Consider the following 14256-nt stretch of genomic DNA (forward strand, 5'->3'; position numbering starts at 1 on the left):
ATTCTTGTTATAACGTCACGTTAAAATACCAAGTGTTACGTTATTCGCATGGTATTCTTAGATAAAACATGAAAGAAAACTGATAGCTCATTAAGTCAAACTGACAGATCAGCTTTATTTGTAGGGCAACCTTATGATTTGAAATGATTCGTTTCAGTCTTTTTGAATAGAAGTTCCCCAAACCGGAAGTGCCACCCATAATTCAAAAGCAGAAAGTTTGTCAGGAATAAGGTGGATAAACAAACAGAAGGGGGTCTGTTTTCTGGAATTTTGCGCTGATGCTTTGGTCTGAAATGGAGCAAGTTGCACATGCATACACACACACACACACACACACACACACACAATTTAATGTTTGCATTTCAGTGAGAAGAAAATCGCTAAGGTGCTCTGGTGCAACCTTGACCTTTTTCTTGAAAACATGGCTGCTAGGTGAGTAAAAGATGAGAGAGGGAGAGAGTCGTGGACTTGCATTTTAGGACTCGGTCTCTAGCCAATACCAAAATTGCTAACTGCTAACCAGAGGTCAAACATTTACAGATGGAGAGGCACAAAATACATTTCCCCATCTTTCATTGCAATCTTGTTTGTCCAACTTTCTCAATTTCCATCAGACAATTCCCTGCACAGAGATTATACCTTGCCTTTGTCTCAACTGCACATGCAAAATCACTTTGGCTTTGCCAGACTCTAGAACAGGGGTGTACAATCCTGCTCCTGGAGGCCGACTATCCTCCAGACTTTAGCTCCAATTCGAATTAATCACATCTGAACCATCTTATTAAGGTCTTTGGGTTTACTAGAAACGTGTCTTAGGGTTAGGTTTAGGGTTTAGGGGTTGTTGGAGCAGGTTGGAGCTAAACTCCTGAAGCCATTGGCAAGATTGGACACTCCTGCCTGGAGTTAAGGCTCAGGTTAAGAATTTTAAGACATAGTGACTAGACCATTGGCGGTGTGACAAAATTCTACTTTATGCAATTAGACACAATGTCGTTTACTGTCAGTGCACATGATTCATCTCATTATACAGTTTTTCTGGCCTTCCTACCCTTTGTGTTTTACGGATTTCTTCCTGACAATTTTATGAAGAATTTCTAGGAACAAGTAAGCAATAGCACTGCAGGAATCCCAATGGAATGGGCATGGCTTATGCCAAGTAGGTGACTAATGGCGGCTTTGTTTTAGTTAAAACTCGGCGTGCGGGAAGACGCGCTGTTGCTTATGGCTTCATTCTTTGATGAGGCTAATTATGCCGTGTTCAGAGCCTGTGGACTAGAGCATTCATTATGCATCCACTACCCTTCTACGAGTCCCACAGCACCACACAGAGACAGGGCCTGCAGCCTAACACTGTCCCCACAGACAGAGCCATGCTACAGGGCTACAGCACCAGCGTCTACCCCTACTGGCCCTGGAGCTCCGCATCACACTAAATAATGGGATTATACTAACACTAATACTTGCACACACACAAACAAACATACTTCTGAGCAGCTATTTAAAAATTCAGTGCTCAGATCAAACATATAACTCCTTAGGCTGAGAGTTTATGCAAGAAATGACTGTTAGAAAATTAGAAATAAAACAGTGCAAGATGCACTGTCTGAAAATATTTTCTTAGGTACAATTATCTTGTGTTCATGAGGAATATATATTTAAAAATAAAATAATATTCTATTATTACTTTTACTAACAAGAATTAAGATAGAAAAAATATAAAAGATAACTATGTTATTATAACTATGATAAGAAAAACATTAACATTCAAATAAAAAATCCAATTAATTAAATAGCCTAAATGTAAGCTAATTATTTAAACATAATACAAAAAACAAAAAAGCAAAAATCCATTTCAGTTGGTGAAAGTGATGAACTTTGGGATCATTAATTCTGGTGCATCAATGACTCGAATCAATTTGCTATCAAAGACATTGATTATCTATAGCGTCCTGTCACTAAAAAATTTCACAGACTAAGTTGAATTCGAAGAGAGTCTCTTAGGAGCCGATGCAGACCTTTGCATTGACTGGAGGAATTTTGCTTAATTAATTCTAGAATAAACAGAACATCAACTTGAGCTCTACAAGTCAACAGACTCGAGGACGATGGGGACAACTGTACCATCTGTAAAGGTGTAATAGATCTAGGTGTAAGATCAACTTCTTTGCAGTGGACTGCATCACCGCATTTATGAAAAAAGCCAAAACAGTGTATGTGAGAAAGACACGCATGCTCAGTGATGGAGCGCAACGCCCTTTTGCTACAATCACCCTCTCACCCCCTCTTCTTCTCTTCTTCCCTGCTTCTCATCCAGTATTAATGACTGTTGTTTTTTTAATGAGGGAGAGTGGGTCCCTATGCTTCTGAAGGTTTTTTAGGGGGTGGTAAGGGGGGTAGAGAGTTCATCTCTTCCGCGGGCTGTGTAGCTGTTGTGTGGACGCAGCAGGGTGGGCGTTTGGCGGGGTGTGAGGAGGGGTTTGTGCCGTAATGGTTATGGGTCTCTTAGTAAATACACAGATACTCCGATCTGCTTCAAAGACCACATGCGGCTTCATATCTACTCTCTTTTTCTCATCATGTTCAACGGGGCTTGACAGTGCACTGTTATAGATGGAAAATAGCCTTCCTCTTTGCCTATGGGTGAAAAAAAAGAAAGAAACATTTGTGGGTCCTCGAACCTAAGATAAGTTTCATTCTCCAACTTACTAATGCGGGCGACCACAGCACACCCTTTTGAGCAACCGTACGTATTTACAATTTAATCAGAAACTGCCGAGCTGTAACCAGGAAGAGAGCGTTTGCCTTTATTTAATTTCTATGTTCGTACTGCTCGCTCTTTTCAGTCTTGCTTGTTTTGTGAGATCTAATAATGAAGGAACGATTCGCCAGCTGTCATGGTCGAGGTCACTTCATAAAAATCAAATTGGAGGGAAAAAAGAGGGGAGATGGTGAATGATGAGGGAATGAGAGGGGAGGAGGAAGAGGAAATAAAAAAGGCAGAGATAGTTGGGGGGAGGGAGACGGGATGATAGCCATCGTGAGGAACTTGATTTAGTAGTCATTTGCCATCTTGCCTGGTGAAGACAGTGTTTTGTAGTTATAATGGCCAAAATGGAGCATGAATGTAGATGATGGAGATCTGAGTGACGCCCGCAGGGGGGGTTTCGATCACTGTTATTTGTTCTGTTTATTCAGACGCTGTGTAAAGACACTTGGAAAAATGCAATTTTCCACCTGATAGATTACTGTTGCTTGGACAGACAGAAAGATAAAGCGAAAATGTGCCATTTAAAAGAGGAAGAGGAAGGTGAGAAAGAAAAACATCAATCATGCATATTACGCCTCAGATAATTGCTTGCTCCTTGTCTCGATCAAAAGAGAAACCTTCAGCGACAGAATTTGGACAAAGCATATTCCAAAGAGTGATCTTTTTTGAGAATGGAAACATTGAAGAAGAGAATGAACATAAATTGTATGTTAAAAGAATTCTAGAAGAAGACATTACCTTAAAGCTAATATATTTTGCGTGAATTTACCTCCTTTAGTATTGCGAAATTTAGGTTTTTAAGAGGCAGATCTCAGGTTACGAAATTAAGGTTGCCAAATTGGGGGTGGGGAAATTCGAAATATCAAATTTATAGAAATCCATTTGAAAAATCCTATAAAGCACATAGAGAGAATAATTCAAGAACATGTGAAGTTAAATAAAGAAAAAAACCTGCAAAAGGAGGAGACAAAATGAAATAGCAGAAGTTTGCCGTCAAGATGAGCGTCACCTCAAGCTGAGATGTCCAGTGAAGGCCTCTTGCTGAGCTGTGTGCTTGTGTATGTTTGCTTTTCCTTATCCAAGGAAAAAAGAGGATTGTTGTGCAAAAAAGCAAATTTATTGCGAGAGAAGCAACACGCGCACAAATAACACCTCTGGCACCATGGCTGGACAAACATCTGGGCTCTCAAAACAACTCTCCACTGTGATTACATTGGCCTTCACCATCCTCATAAAAGCCCAGATGTCAAACGCAGAGACCCTAACATCTGCTCCATAAACATCCCCATAACGTCCTCTTGAAAGTCCTTCCACCCTTCTGCACATCAGACTCATCTTCGTGCTTTCCAGTTGCAGTGGCATCTGCATTCAGAACAAGTGTCATTCAGCTTGGCCCACAATGCCGCCTGTCCGTCTGTGCGGCCCATCTGTAAAACGGGGGTCGCCCCTCCTTGCAGTTTCACACATAGACACACACTCCACCGTTTGGGGAGGAGGGGTTTTCATTGGCATGAAGGGTGGTAGTGGCAGTGCCAGACACGACAATGAGACGATACTCCCAAAACCCAGCGCGTGCCCATCTAACACCTTTCCAAAGTCTCTAATCGCCCTCTAAACCAACTCATACAAGACGTATTAATATGCACAACTCTAATTCATGAATATGTAGGGTTAATAGGCGGGGCTCCATGCTAATTCATTAATATGTAGGAGTTAATAGGCAGAGCACTGTGTTAATTGTATGCTGGATTAGATTCACATTCGTGCATTAGAAACATTAGTTGGGTTTGGCATCTCAGACAGACAGTGAATTAAGACGCTCTATGATTCCCATCAGCAACTGGAAAGCCAACAACAAACGGAAACAGAGGACACATCTGGAAGAGCCCCGCTAATAACCTTAGCAATTTGATCTTTTGATTTACGTAATAGATATTCCCTCATCTTTGCTGTGTGTAGGTACGATGACAGCATTCTTGTGTCTCAAGTACAGTGCAAAACCCAGGTGAGAATAGAGAGCACTTCAGAGATTTGAGATTAGCTGCAATCTTTTTGTGTACGGTTTTCCTCTGCGTTTAGCGACCACGAGAGAAAATCTGGAGATGAATGAGGAGATAAAACAAGAACAAAGAGGAATCAGTCTAGCGCAAACATTTACACAACAGATGGGGGAAACTACAAAAGCTGTTGAAACCACAACTGTATGTGATAAATATAAGCTTACAAAAACAATAGTAACTAGCATAATTGTTTTTGTTCTGGATTTGATGTAACCATGCACACATTTCTAATTCATCTTATGAAATTTGGATCATGACACAGAAAAGATGGAAAACTAGAAAGATTGGATAATGAGGAAGTGTATAGTATAGAGGAGGGGAAGGAGAGGTGTGTCATATTTAGAGGGCAGGAAGAGAGAATTCTGACACATTGACACTAGGGACCGAAAGAAAAGGAGGGATTCGGTTGGACACCGTCATTCTCAATCATGTACAATTCCTGTCAGCATTTGTCTCTCTGGAATAGGTGCACATCTGTCTCAAACCTGTTTCATCTGATTTAGTGTGTATATAATATACACTTTACACAAAAATAGTATGTAGCACAACCGTTTTCATCATGGGTAATAATAAGAAATCTTTCTTGAGCATCAAATCAGCATATTATAATGATTTCTGAAGGGTCATGTGACACTGAAGAATGGAGTAATGATGCAGAATAAATTATATTAGAATATATATTAAAAGTGAAAACAGCTATTTTAATTTGCAATAATAGTTCACAAAATTACTGTTTTACTGTATCATTTTTGATCAAATAAATGCATGAGCATGAGTCTTTATTCCAAATATATATATATATATATTTTTCAATGGTAAAACCTATAGCGCCCCCTAAAATAAATGAAAAAACGAATGATTTTCTACCACATATATATTTGTACATCTGTATATTGTTTATTTGCTTATCACTATACATTTCTCTCTCTCAATTTAAACTAAAACTTTCTACACTACGTACTTTTCTTAGCTAGTTTCCACATGATTTTCATACTTGGATATTTCCTTCAGGAAATACAAATCTAATTTTAACGGTTTTCTCATTTCTATAACTTTCATAGGAATCAAATTATCCCAGACACAGCTAAACAAAATTTGCTAGACGCTAAAAGATCCCTTCTCTTAGCTGTCAGAGAAACAGGGCTAAGACTCAGAGGGAATACATTTTTAATAGTTCCCATGCTAAAAGAAAAATTAATGAAACTTGTCATCGCGTGACGGCTGTCCCTAAACCCCCCTCATAAACAAGTAAATAAATCTGTGTCCTTATCGATTGTGCCGTTATTTATCCTCTCTCAATCACCAGAGTGACGTGAAGCGAGGGAATGGCGAGAGAATGATGGGAAATATCCCTGCGCACCTCCAGTCCTCCCTCCCTCGTTCAGTATGTCCCTAATGAGCATGTCACCAGCAGAACACATTTCATATTGTTTAATTGATCCTCTCATCCATCATGAGAAGATCCAATATGTGACGCTTTTAATCTCCACGGGCCTCTAATCATAACCGGTGCTCACACACACTCGCCCTGCACGTACAGTTCTCATCAAAGAACGGAGAACGTGAAGGTCGACCGTTTCAGCGCATGGATTTGAAACTCAAAATGATGAGATGCAGCACAAAATGTGATGCGTTTCAGAGCTTTTAGATTTAACTGCAATTGCAAATGTCAAGGTTTGACTGGTCAATCCAAACGTTCAAGCAAATGACAAGTAAAAACGTGTTCATGATAAACAACTTTCCTAGTTTCCGGAAGTAAAACACACAATTACACTAAACTAAAACGATATGACCATGCAGAGCCACAATGCTAGGTCTGTGTGTGTGTGTGTGTGTGTGTGTGTGTGTGTGTGTGTGTGTGTGTGTGTGTGTGTGTGTGTGTGTGTGTGTGTGTGTGTGTGTGTGTGTGTTATCACACTGTGTAATCAGACATCCCATCCTGGACACGTAGTCTCTCCTCTCCCTGTCAGGTTCACATAACTGATGGCCTCACTAATGAAGGCTTACTAATTGATTGCGGAGAAAACAGCATATTACTCATGGAACAGTGGCGGGATCCAGGGACTAGCGGGACAGTTCGTCAATGCCCGCTGTTTTTTCATTGACCATTCAGCCATAAATGTCGTTGTGGTCGAATTGCATGTAAACAAGAGAAGAAACTTGTATCAAACTTTAAAACGCCGTCGCCTGAAACCGATCCTCATGTGAAAACACATTAAACGAATTGAAATGAAAATTATCCAGAGTTAAACAAACAAAGAGGCCTTTTGCACATAATTAACAGAGAAATTGAAAGCAATTCATTCGGAAAAAGGCTTTCGAATGGGAACAGCGAATGGCTTTCTATTGTCTGTCAGGAAGAGTCGCTCACTGACCTGTTTTCCACATAAAGCCACTAATGTAAAAGAAGCTAACACGCGTGGGTAGGCGCTGCCTTTGATTAACTAATTATCAGACATTATCAAGACTAAACAGAATCCATTAACTGCTGGTCTGTTGTAGACATCCTCTCATTTCCCTCAGGAGCGACGGATGGTCCTCCCTGCTGCTAGATCGCTAACGTTACACACATACCTCTCTTATCAAATCTATAACAACTAATTCCTTTCTTTAATGAGCCTCTAATTGACTTTTGCTGGTCGAGGACAATTGGCAGCTTAAGGTCCCGTTTTAAATCATAACATAAATACACATTTACTTAGCTATATATGACAACTTCCCATTGACTTCCTTTGCTATCAACATTAAGCTAATTCCAATCATTACAGACTAAACTGAAAACAAATCCCAAATCCCACCCTCCAAAATACCAACTTTTGACAATTTTAACAGTAAATAAACAGATTGTTTGGTCTGTCACACCAGTGCTGTTTTAGTATCGTCGATATACTATCATTTTTTGTTGTTTTTAATATTCTGAAGAATATTTATATTTTCGGTAACACTTTACGATAAGGTTCAGTAGTTAACATTAGTTAACTACCTTACTGTAGTTATCATGAACTGAGGATGAAAAATACTTCTTCAGCATTTATTAATCTTAGTTAATATTAATTTCAACATTTATTAATATGTTATTAAAATCAAAGTTTGTATTTGTTAACATTAGTTAATGGACTGCGAACTAACATGAATAAACAATGAACCGATGTATTTTTATTAACTAACATTTTCATAGATTAATAAATACTGTAACAAATATATTGCTTATTGTTAGTTCATGTTAGTAAATACATTAATGTTAACTAATGAAGCTTATTGTAAAGTGTTACCATATTTTCTATTTTTATATTTCTATTTCAAGTAACAATTTTTTTTTATGGTTTTAGTTCTAGCTAACAATAATAACCTCAACATGAGGATGTATTTTTTGTTAGGATTGCTTAACATTTGAGCAATACTTTCTCCAATATGTGAATGTAAAAAAATGTAAATAATTTACAAAAGGTTCTGTAACACAATACCTCAACTAATAACATCAGAATCTAATGTTAACATCTAATTTTGCCATTTAAATCCAATAAATTCAAGGCTGCTGGCTGTTAACCTTGAACTCTCCACTACGCCAAATCAATTTAAACAGTCATTTTCGAACAAAATTGAAATTAAGAGCTCTTGCATGCTGTTCACATGAATATGTATACGCAATATATGAGATTAAACATCTGACGCTGTAGATTCAGCCGAATCAGAGACTGCCATTTCCTGCCAATGCGTCACAGAAATGATTGTCCCCCAGGCACCCTGACAGGGTGGAACCAAAGTCAGGGACGGATGATAATTTCATCAAATCATGACTTCAGGGAAGAAGGATGAGTCTGTGCATTATATCTGAATACAACCTGCTTTCATTATAATCACGGATATTTGTGTATTTATTTACTTGAAAGTGCAGGTTTTGAGTCTTGGCCAACTAAAGCCTACATATTTGCCTATTCCGAACTACAAAAGTCTAAAAAAAAGACCCTCACAGGCACCACAAATACACAAACACACACTATTTGCTAGTCTGTCTATGGCTAAGGTTAACAGACTCCCAGTGCTATTTATTGGTTGGCGTGTTTGCGAGACCATGCTCTGCTTTCCACACACCAGCTGTGGCGCTATGGCACAGCAGGAAGAGACAGGAGGGAAGAGAGAACGCAGAGAAGAAAAGAAAAGGTAGAAAGATCAGGCCTGTTGTACCTCTAATTGAGTCCTTTGGGCCGTGCCTCCTCAGATCAGAGGCCTTGTTACAGGAATCCGGTTTCATGCTTTCTTAACAATGGGATTTGGGAGAAAGGGATTTATTGTCCTGGGGGACGCTCTTCTAACATCACTTTCATACTCCCCCTTCACACTCTTCTTATGTTTGTTATTCCTTTTTTGGCCTCCCCGACGTCGTTCCTACGATTTAAATCCAATCATTTCAAAAGGATAAACACCGGCGGTTAGCCTGTTAACGGCACGGGGACGAGATAGAGAAACAAGGGCTTAGAGAAACGCAGGGGACCTTACGAACAAAGAAAAAAAGAATCAAGACGATTAGGAAAAACGAGCACCGGTATTGCAAAGTTGACGTCCAGAGCATTTAAAGGGATAGTTGACCCAAAATTGAAATTCTGTCATTTACTCACCCTCTTGTTGTTCCATACATGTGTGACTTGTTTTCTATTAGATACCAGTAACTTGCAATGTATAGGTGAAAAAACAACCCATTTTTTTACAAATATGTCTTTTGTATTCCAAATTTTGTCATCTTTAAAAGTTTACCGCTAAATGCAAGCAATCTCCGCTGGTTCTTCTGTCAAAAACCATCTATTAAACTTGTGTCCAAGCAGAATATAAAGGGAGACAACTATAATAGACCCTAATTATTTGCTTTACTTGTATACAATGTAAGCAAATCTGGTAGTTTCCACCTGTATGTTTCCTAGGAAGTACATTAATTGTGGATATTCCATAAACGCAGATGCACGGATAACAACATTGAGACTGGTGAGGAATTTAGTGCGTTTGAAGAGCTGGATGAAAAACAGTTTTCAGTGCCTCGCAGTCTGGTGATGAAAGCATTCATTTTGTAATCAGCCTCACTGAGACTTTTAGGAGTCTGTATGTGTGTGTGTGTGTGTGTGTGTGTGTGTTGTGTGGAAGCTTTGTTGAGCAGAGAGGAAATGGCCCTGTGTTTTTAAAGAGCGGAGCTGAGTGACACACACACACACACACACACACACACACACACACACACACACACACACACACACACAGTCGTCTCTCAGGTCTCTAGCGACATTAAGACACGCAAACAAAAGTCCGCGGTAAACACAGGGATTTAAAGCAGGCCGTGAGCGCTCAAGTGTACTAGTTTATGTATTAAAGGACACATGAATTGATATACACACACAACAAGGCCTAATCACAGAAACTGTTGTGTACAGAACACAGGGAGACACTGAGACAGGCGATGGGGAAGAAAAAAAATGAGACGGAGACAGACGGTCCCGTGTGTGATTGTCTTCACAAACCTGGACGTTTCAAATTGCTGTTATACACTATTCAAATAACACACACACACACAGACACACACACAGTTGGAGACTACTTAGTCACAGACGGGGTCTATCCACCTGATGCCAGATGAGAGAAGACAAAAAAGAATAGACAAAGCTCACTGCAGGAGAACTTTAGACACACGCACACATATAGCTATAAACACAGGCCAATGCTAGTTTTAAAGGGACAGTACCCTTGAAAATTCTGTCATCTGTTCACACTTCACGTTTACTTCTGTCTTGTTTTCAAAAAGCACTAGCAACAGCTTAAGTAGCATGTTTACGACTTCAGTTGAAGAAACTATTAAATGGTCAATTGAACAACTATTGTTTATACAGCAAAATTAAAAGAGTTGGAGGTTGTCAAGCTCCCCCATAAAAGACAAACCATCATAAACATTATCAGGAATATTGAATGCAAGTGCAAATTAAAGATTTGAGAGCCATGTCAAAGGTGAAGATTTCCAGCTAACAATGACTTCAAAAGCTGTTGAAAATATTTATAATAATAGTGCACAAATCATTTAGACCATTTTTATGCCACTTTTTTTGGTCAATATTGAGGTTTATAGTCCCAGTTCCTATTCACTATCAAAGTTTGGTTAAATAGCTTAAATATATTTATTCTTAATACACAAAGAAAGTAAGTCATATAGTTTAGGAATGACACGAGGGTGAGTAAATATATTTTTGGGCTCCCCAAAAAACACAAAGCACCATAAAAATACAATAAGCCTGTTAAGCTGGAACTAAATGCAAGCAAAGATTGTGTGAGACTGGAAGATTTTCAGAAAATAATGACTACAATTTCATATGAAAAGTGATTGAATGGCTTCAGAAGACTCAAAATACGGTGCACAAATGATGTGGAACATTTTTATGCCAGGGCTCCACCAAAAGAGACATAACACAATACAATACCATAAGCATTAAAGAATTAAGTTTGGAAGTGAATGCAATCAAAAATTAGATTTAAGAGTTATGGCGAAAGGGAAGATTTTGCAATTTTTTCATTTAAATGCTATTAAATGCCTTCAAAATTACTTTAAATATAGTGCACAAATTATAAGCATCATTTTATGTGAGTTTGTGAGCTTGACAGTCGCAGTCCTCATTCAGTATAACAATGCAGTTTTGGGGGAACCGGCCCTTTAAGTATATGCAGTAAGAGTATCAGCGATTAACAGCACCTGTTCAAGTCACTGTCTATTCAACTGCAGTACCAGCAATATCTGTCTTCCCCAGAGCCCAATCAAACAAGATTTGTTTTGGGACAGTATGTGCGAGTTTGTGTTTGTGTGTTTAACCTCACAGCACACATCAAACAAATGAACTCCACTGAATATTGCAGTGAAAGTATGTAGGTCAGAAAGAAGAAAGATCCCACTTTAGGGAACCGACACACACGTGCACGCGACACACACACACACACACACACACACACACACACACACACACACACACACACACACACACACACACACACACACACACACAGTTGCCTGGCAGCCACCTCTGGGGCCTAATAAAACAAACCGCAGTGATGGAGTGGTAATGAGAGCGGAGAGAGAGCGATGTGACAGCCTGCAAAAAGATACGGAAGTGTTTCTACATGGCACAACGTAATAATGAGACTTCAGTTGACAAATCTGTACGTCTCCAATGCATTTCAACGCACTTTGAGATATTAAACTAAAAGCTATTAAAGACGGGTGAAACACAATAGATATAGATATAGACCCTGTCCTAAATATCGTCCTAAGCCTTTGTTGTGTTCCACAAATATCTTACAGTACCATTTGGCAATCATTCAGTACGATGGGACTAAATCTGCTCAATGCTGAGATATTTTTTTGCTTAACGGAAGCTGATATTGCTATTCCACAGAATATGAAGCGTGTGTGAGTGTGTGTGTGTGTGTTCATTTGGCTGTTTCGTGAAGCATTTGCCTAAGTAGACATAAAATAAATGTGCAGGTATTAGTTCTGGCTTCGTAGCCAATCAGAATAAGTTTCTTTAGTTCAAGGAGCCAAACAAACCCATTTGACACTGTTCACCACACACACACACACGGCACAGCCATGGACATGCATATAAATGCAACATAATGGAAGTGCTAATGTGGAAATGCACACTGCATCAAAATACACAGAAGTAAACGCACAGGCTCACAATTCACTTAAACACACTAGGCCGCATGCAGGCTTACATTGCAAAACAGACACACACTTCAGAGTAAAATAATCTAAGATCTCTGCAGTGATATATTAGTAGAGCTCCAAATGTGTTCATAAGCAATGAGAGTTGAGCTTATATGACCTTTATTATTCGTCCCTTCTGAGGGGAACTGACCCCTAAACAACCCCCGGTTCAATCAATGCAATCATCCTCGCATCACTGACACACCGAACACATAAATATTCTATCATTCTACCGATCTATCACTTTTCATCTCCGTCTCTTGTCCCTGTGTAAACTCCATCTCTCTTTCTTTCAGTTCATTTTCCCGACCCCTAGTGTACAGTAACGTTTGGGGCATTTAGATTTTTGTTCGAAAATGTCAGATTCCAAAACTTTTTGAAAAATGTAATCATGGCTTCCACAAAAATATTAAGCAGCACAACCGTGTTTAACATTGATAATAATAAGATGTCTTCATATTAGAATGATTTCTGAAGGGTCATGTGACACTGAAGACTGGAGTAATGATGCTGAAAATTCAGTTTTGATCACAGGAATAAATTACATTTTAAAATATATTACGATTATTATAGCTTTTGAACTGTAATAATATGTCCACAATGTTACTGTTTTACTATGTATTTGGTCAAATAAATGAAGCCTCGGCGAGCAGAAGAGAAGTATAGGCAGACGTATTTTGAGAGTCTGAGAGAGAGAGAGAGAGAGAGAGAGAGAGAGAGAGAGAGAGAGAGAGAGAGAGAGAGAAACGGACAGCAGAATAGGGTGAGCGTAACCCTTCATGCCTCTAGGGGTTTGACCTGTCCCAATTAAACATAAAGTGACAGTGTGCCCCTGACACAACCGGACCAGACTGAATGCTAACGGTTTCAGGACCCCTGCATCCCACATTTCTCATTGCTTCTCCCCCTAATCCTCCAGCAATAACCCATAGTGTAAAGGGGGGCCGTTTGACTCTGACAGCACTGTCATGGCCGGCCAATTCTCTGACATTTGAGCCTGTCAAGAGTTGCCACGGTGACCTGGCAAATCCATTGACCCCTCGTGGCCTCATGCTGATCGGGGACTTTGGTGTGGCGGGGCATGATGTGTGTGTGGGGTTCTTGTCCTAAACCCTAGAGAGGGGCACAAGTTCATTTCCAGTTGTCATAAGCGATTAGGTCTGTTTATGTGGGGCTAGACAAACATGTGGGGTGAATAATAAAGAAAAGTGAACAGTGGAAGATAGAGAGCAGGTAGAAGAAGTGAGAGGCGAGTTGTGGCGGGCAGAAGGATGCTGTCAGGACACGAGGCTGCTGGATCCATTAGAAAGACAGAAACCCTCATTGGTGTCACACACACACACACACACACACACACACACACACACGCACGCACGCACGCACGCACGCACACCCAATCCATGCACTTAAAAATATGCTCAAACTCAGCCACAATGCAAAAATCCATTAAACAAGATAAATTTAGTTCTGAATCAAAATTGAGTAAGATAATACATCTTGAAGACAATTTCTTACATTTTGACTATTACAGCATTAGTTTTATTTAAATTAACCATAACCTCAATACATTTTGCGAGAATTATAATTACAACATAAATTTGCATAAAATATTGAGCCGATAAAGTTCTCTAAATTTATATTTTAAACCACAAAAAGAATTAAAGACTTAAACCAAACGAATGCTCTAAAAAAGTCTT

The 14256-nt window shown here is 39.3% G+C and overlaps 1 protein-coding gene across 26 annotated transcripts in view; it reads right to left on the minus strand.

Annotated features, from left to right (window-relative positions):
• The window catches only part of robo2 (roundabout, axon guidance receptor, homolog 2 (Drosophila)), a 516011-nt gene that overhangs the window by 155954 nt on the left and 345801 nt on the right, over window positions 1-14256 (minus strand). The gene's annotated exons all lie outside the window — the stretch shown is intronic.

This window comes from Siphateles boraxobius, unplaced genomic scaffold (genome assembly GCF_051911475.1).
Source record: "Siphateles boraxobius isolate OS27281-9 unplaced genomic scaffold, OSU_SipBor_1 6, whole genome shotgun sequence".
Classification (NCBI taxonomy): Eukaryota; Metazoa; Chordata; class Actinopteri; order Cypriniformes; family Leuciscidae; genus Siphateles; species Siphateles boraxobius.